Raw genomic sequence first — 6,457 nt, 5'->3', positions numbered from 1 at the left:
TCTCTGTTCATTTTCACAATATATTTAAAGGTGATCACCACTTGATCCAGGAACCAGCAACCCTGCCTGTTACAATACCGACAGAGTGGTTCTAGCAGAGCACCCAGACAGATGAACATCCTCAAACACCAACACTGCCCACTTAGCCATGGTGCCCACTTAGCCATGCATGGCCACACTTTATTATAAGCACCTAATGGGGTAGAAGGTGCTATAAAGCTCCAGAGGGAGGCTCCAGATAACACTTGCGAGGCTGGGGAGCCTTGGTTTGTTCCAAGCGACGATCGCGGGGGAGCTACGTCGATATGCTATCTTCGCCCACACCCGCAGTTCACTCCACCTTGCGCTGTTATTTTGTGATTATTTACCTTGTTTTTTCTTGACCAAACAACCTGTACATTTTCCACCTTTATTCGCCATTTCATTCGCGAGGGCTTCAGGAAGCTTATCAAATGAAACACTGTCAGAGAGTTAGATGATATTAACTAAGCTTTCACAAAATATTCAGTGTAGTAACCAAAGCAATTCCCACCCCCAAACTACTAACATTGGAGTGTCTGCCTCAAGGCCAAAGCCTTCCTACTCAGAGAATAGGGTCGAATTTAGCTTTTGTTATCCAGGTTACAGTAGCAGCAGTCATTCATTAAAATGCAATAAAAACATAAAGACCTCGTATTTAACTGATCTCGCCATTTGAGTCCAGACATGGTGTGCTTAACTTGCAACTTCTCCGGCGGCCAGAAATCTCAGCCGTGGAGGCTGCCGACCCCTCCTCCAGCCTTCCCTTCTGTTCTGAGGGTCCCCATAGAAAACGGCGGGAGCCTCTGGAAGGAGTATTCACTTTCGGAAAATATTTAATGAGTATTGAGAATTCAATATTAAGTCTTAATTAACGGTAGACCTTGTTTGAATAATGTATTTATCTTGTATAATCCGTAGTTATCGACATGTTCTTGGGTTACCACTTCGTCGCTAACCGTCGCCAGGTCGCCTCCCAATGGACCGTCGCTGCACCAGAACGGCCGCGTGCAATTTGCTCTTCGTAATGCATGCTTCAGACACACCGACTCGTCTGAGCCGGGATGGACTGCGCCCACTGCATTTAGCTTCACGTAAAATTTACTTAAGTAGGATGAAAGATCATCCTTTAAAATGAAGTAGGTTTAGTCTTTAATAAACTCTACCAATCGCAAATGGTGGTTCTCATTCTGCCTCGAAAATGTTTAAGGGAAAAATACTTTTAACATTACATATGACTTCTTATCTCCGGCAAATAATTGGAGTTTCATGGTTGAGTCGCATTCTGGCCGCCACGAGGTTGAAATACTCGGACTCCCCGCCTAATCCCTGAATGGATTACTATGTCCTCCAGTTCCATAAAGAATTGGTCCACAGAGACGTTAGAGCCTGAGAATTGATGCTACTTTGTACTGTACATCGTGGGACTGATGCACCCCGTAACAAGAGTGAAGGCAGATGAAGGGATTCAGCTGGAGAAAGAAGATGAGCGAGAAGTAAGAGAAGAGTCATTGTCCTTAGAGGAGAAGCCTATCGAAGTCTGAAGGCTTTACAACAATCGACTTCTTCGCACGAGATTTTCAGTTGGAGGAGAGCTCACTAGATAATTCAGAAAATAGAAAAGAATCCTAAACAACAGCATGCTAAAATTTCTTTGCTCTTTCTTGCTTATGATGGATTAATTTTCCCTACTTTAAAGTAAGAACAAATACCAATTATCGTGGCTGTGTTATGGAACGAAAAGATGAACTAAATACTCGCAGTAATTCCCCATACACGCGCACCACACGGCCTTCCTGCTTCCCTACGAACCTAAGCACTTGTACATCTAAGAAAATGGTTGGCTCACAGCACACAGATAGTGAACATGGCATAAAAAATCATAAGAGTTCTACACCCTGAAAAAACCCGTTTTAAAAAGGCCTCTGCTTTAAGTTATGAGGAGAAAAAACTCAGTATCTGTTTAGCTTCTTTATTGACAAGAACCGACACGTAGTTTGTGGAGATCTTGGTAAGGTAGCATCTTAGTGTTGAAGAGGTCAGCTGCAAACGGGCCGGAGGGAGGAAGGTATGCGCGGGTCGTGGTCAAGATGCAGACTGCTTGTCCCAGGTCATCCTTGCTCACTGGTGTGTGTGTGTGTGTGTGTGTGTGTGTGTGGGTGTGTGTGTGTGTGTGTGGTTTTGTGTGTGTGTGTGTGTGTTGTGTGTGTGGGGTGTGTGTGTGTTTGTCTATAGTCTATTTTATATATATATATATATATATATAAAATATATATATATATATACATATATATATATATATATATATATATATATATATATGTATGTATGTATGTATATATGTGTGTGTGTTAGAATGTATGCATGTATTCATTTGTTTGTGTAGATTGATAGATAGATAACATGCATATCCAGTATCTTCTACGCTTTCTCTTTCTCCTTATTTCTGTCTATCTACTCATTCATTATATTCTGCTCTGTCTCCTCATAGACCTCTCACATATGAAAATGAAAAAACACACTTTATATAACATCGTTTATTCCATATTTAGTTGTTAATACTTATAAATGTCTGATTTTATGTACATGTACTATATTTCCCCATTCTTGTCCGTCATTAATGTACAACAGTTACCACAATTGTAACTTGCCCAACATTTGTGAAAAGATGAACCACTTGCTGAAAAAAGTAAAAAACAACTTCAGGATTACTATGAATACTGAATTTTGTTTCCTTGGATATTCGCTTGGACTGGCCTCTCTCTCTTTCTCATTGCCTGCAATCAATTTAGCAGTGCCTTCTCAGGCTGCGCGGTTTGAAAAGGCACAAAATGAACACATCGTCTGTGACACACACGGCTAAATCCCACGCTGGCCCCGAAAACCCTGTTCTTTCCCGGAACCGAATTCCTTCCTCGGCGCGACCAGGCTCCGCCCGCCCGCTTCCTCACGCGTCGGAGGAAATTTTCGACGCACCGTGATGGCCTCCTGGGACTGCCTCTCCCCCCGCCCGGCGCCGTCAGTCGCCTTTCCAGGAGCAGGTAGATGACGGGGCTGACGGTGGCGTTGATGTACGTGAGAGGGCTGGTTTAGCTGAAGCGCCCTCAGCAGGGTGAGGCTGAAGGAAGAGGCCATTCCGAGCAGCCGCGTCACGCAGAAGGGAGTGAGGATGATCGGTGTAGGCCGCGCTCAGTGCCACCAAGAAGCGCCTGTTGGCGAGCGCCTTTTCGCTGAGGCCCATGCGCTTCCACGTCCTCCGTGAGGCGACCATGCGCAGGATGCAGCCCCAGTTGATCAGCATCGGCACCATCACCATCACGATCACCAGGCTGTCGATGAACGTGAGGAACTTGAGGTTTGAAAGTCGGGGGACGGTGCAGAAGAACATGCCGCTGTAGCCCTCCACGACATCGATGTACGAGATGAGCGAGGCGCTGAGGGACACGACGCCGATCCAGATGAGGGTCGTGGCCACGTAGAACCACCTCGTGCGGGTCATGGGCGCGTTGTGGGCGTAGGGGCCTGTAGCACTCCACGCTCATGGCCACCAGGAAGGCCGAGCTCGCGAAGATCCCACATGTGGGCGCTCGACACCGTGAGCTTGCAGATGGCGCTGCCGAACGCCCAGGTCCGCATGAGGATCCGCGCCGCCAGCAACCGGCACTGTCAGGAGGTGATGAGGTCGGACACGGCTCTCTGCATCACGTACAGGTTGATGAGTTGCTCTTTCGCGCGCCGACGCCGCCACCCAGATGGCGACGAGGTTCGCGCAGACGCCCGCGATGGCCGACAGGATCATGAGGCCCAGCTCGACCTTGAGGGTGACGGCGATCGGTGGCAGCTCCACCTTGGTGGGGCCAGCTCCAGCTCCTCCTCCGCCAGGCTCTCGTCGAGGTCGGCCCATGTCCGTCTGTGCGTGGGGGAGGCTCTCGGGGTGTCACGCGGCCAGTCTGGCGAGGGGATCGAAAGGCTGATACATTCACCTGCTTAACTGCTTGTGCTGTTCGTGCAAGGGCGGCCTAAGAGAACTCAACCGCTCTTGGAGAAAGAACATATCCCAATAAGTGCTTTTTACAACATGAGGCATTTAGTTGCTTTAATACTACACTGCTAAGTGCAGCTCAACATTACTCTCGACCTGCTCTTTGTCACAACTAACATCACATGCTGATCCACGTTCCAGAAGCGAAACCAGTTGGGAAACACTGACCTACGGGGCGCGAGTGGGCGGCGATGCTCCCCCTCTAGCGGCCGGTGACTGAGTGAGGACCTTCCCTGCGCAGCGCCTGCCCTGCGACCCCGCTGCCGCCACGACCTCCACGGTTCGGCGGGCGGCGGGGGCAGGGCAGCCTATTTCCCTTTTTTTGTTATTTTTCTTTGCGTTCCGTGTTTCCTCTTCCTTTTCTTTTCCTTCTTTGTCCTTGCTGCTCGCTCGCTCTCCTTCGCTCTCTCTCTCTCTATCTCATCTCTCTCTTCTCTCTCCCCTCTCTCTCTCTCTCTCTCTCTCTCTCTCTCCTTCTTTTCTCTCTTGCTTTTCTCTCCCCTTTCTTATCTTTTCTTTTCTTTTCTTTTCTTTTCTTTTCTTTTCTTCTCTTCTCTTCTCTGCTCTCTTTGAAATAGAAATGTATAATAATGGCGAAGGCAGATTGTTGTGTTGCCTCTGAAATTCTACACAACAGCAAAAGCAGCAACAACAACAATAACAGCAGCCACCGCCGCAGCAACAATAAACAATAACAACAACAGCAACAACAACAAAAAAGCAACAATAACAATAACAACAATAACAATAACAACAACAGCAACAGCAATAACAATTACAATAACAACAGCAACAACAATAATAATAACATCAACAGCAACAACAACAAAGCAATAACAATAATAACAACAACAATAACAATAACAGCAACAACAATAACAATAAAACAACAACAACAATAACAATAACAACAACAATAACATAACAAACAACAATAACAAGAATAACAGCAACAGCTAAAACATCAAGAACAACAACAACAACAACAATAGCACGACCAACAGTAACAGCAACTAACTAGAATTGACATGGAGGAGATTGGTAAACAAATATGGTCACATCGTTGTATAAGAGATAAGGCAACATTAGTTGACGGTCCGTACTCTGAACTGTCAACCACTCCCTCCCTTGTACAATGCTACCCCGTCCACGCTGACACCACACGTAGGCTTCAGTTCGGGGTTTCTGTTTTTATTTCTTGTGTGGCTGTAGGTGTGTTGTGCTTTCGAAAGGAACAATAACAATAGTAGAGGCGGAATGGTGGTGATAACAACAACAACAATAACAATAGTGAATTGCTGCGTTTGATGATCAGAGTCTAAACTAGCAAGTTAGGGTCATGTCCTTCGTTGGATGCTCAAGGTCATAGCGAACTTTTTTTTTTTTTTTTTTTTTTTTTAGAAAGGAATAACTTGGCGAAATGCTGTAGGTATGTGTTGTGGTATATGCCTTGTTGGGCTTGATTTAAAAGAAAGTTATTCACAAAGGAGTTTTGTCTGGAAGTGCAAACTTTGGGATGTTGATATGCCGAAGGAATGCAACTGGCGCTCACCAACCTGCAGCCAAATGACATCCTATTCTCCTTAATAATGCCTCAATTGTGGATGCAGTCGTTCGCAGCTATCCTCAAGTGGTATCGCAATATTGGACTGATATTACCACCACACTCACTGCTGGAGCGTCGCGTAGCAGATTCGTGGACCTCTTGTCTTTATGTTGCAAAATAAGAGCGTTCAGAGGGGGAAACATAACTCTGAAATGAATTTCAGATATATATTTATTACCATTTCTGTTTTTGTGCTCTGCGAATATGCCGGGCATTCAACACCAGTTTCATATTAACAATATGAAGACTATTTTTGGCTGGATGCCTACACGCGAAAAAACTTCTGATTGCTAATGCTGGATGGAGAAAGATTTGCAGCTCTATTTTATTAACTTTTTAGCTTGGAATTTAAGTAAGGAATTATAATAGTGTTTCATGCCAATCTCTCTTTGACCTATAAGCATCGACTAGAAAAGAAGACTCTTACTCTGAAGGACTATGGTGCTCCTGCATACCCTCTCCTCTCTGAAGACCTGACAACAGGGGATGCACGGGATGGCACCGGGTAACGAGCGGCAGGAGCCATTGTTCGCGGAACGTGGGGGCCAATCCTTGAACACGAACTCGAACAGTAACTTATGTACAAAGATGAAATTAAATACAAAAATAGTCCTAAAGAGGAAATGAGTGACCCCCGTTTCGAGTAAGATTTAGACACCTCGTCAAAACTTAATGGATTATGTATTTGCTTGTGTTTCCTGATAAAGAGGCTAGTCTGATCCGAAGCGTCCCGGTTTAAAGATTCGATTATCACTGTGGCTGTTTCACTTCAAGAGAGTTAGCATTCGTAC

At 45.5% G+C, this 6,457-nt stretch overlaps 1 pseudogene; it reads right to left on the bottom strand.

The window, feature by feature from the left end:
* Window positions 1-2,635: 2,635 nt before the first annotated feature.
* Window positions 2,636-6,457, bottom strand: part of LOC119570708 — a 7,208-nt pseudogene continuing 3,386 nt past the window's right edge.

Source organism: Penaeus monodon, unplaced genomic scaffold (assembly GCF_015228065.2).
Source record: "Penaeus monodon isolate SGIC_2016 unplaced genomic scaffold, NSTDA_Pmon_1 PmonScaffold_3637, whole genome shotgun sequence".
Classification (NCBI taxonomy): domain Eukaryota; kingdom Metazoa; phylum Arthropoda; class Malacostraca; order Decapoda; family Penaeidae; genus Penaeus; species Penaeus monodon.
Note: the sequence above shows the minus strand (reverse complement) of the source record. Positions and strands in the feature narration are given on the sequence as shown.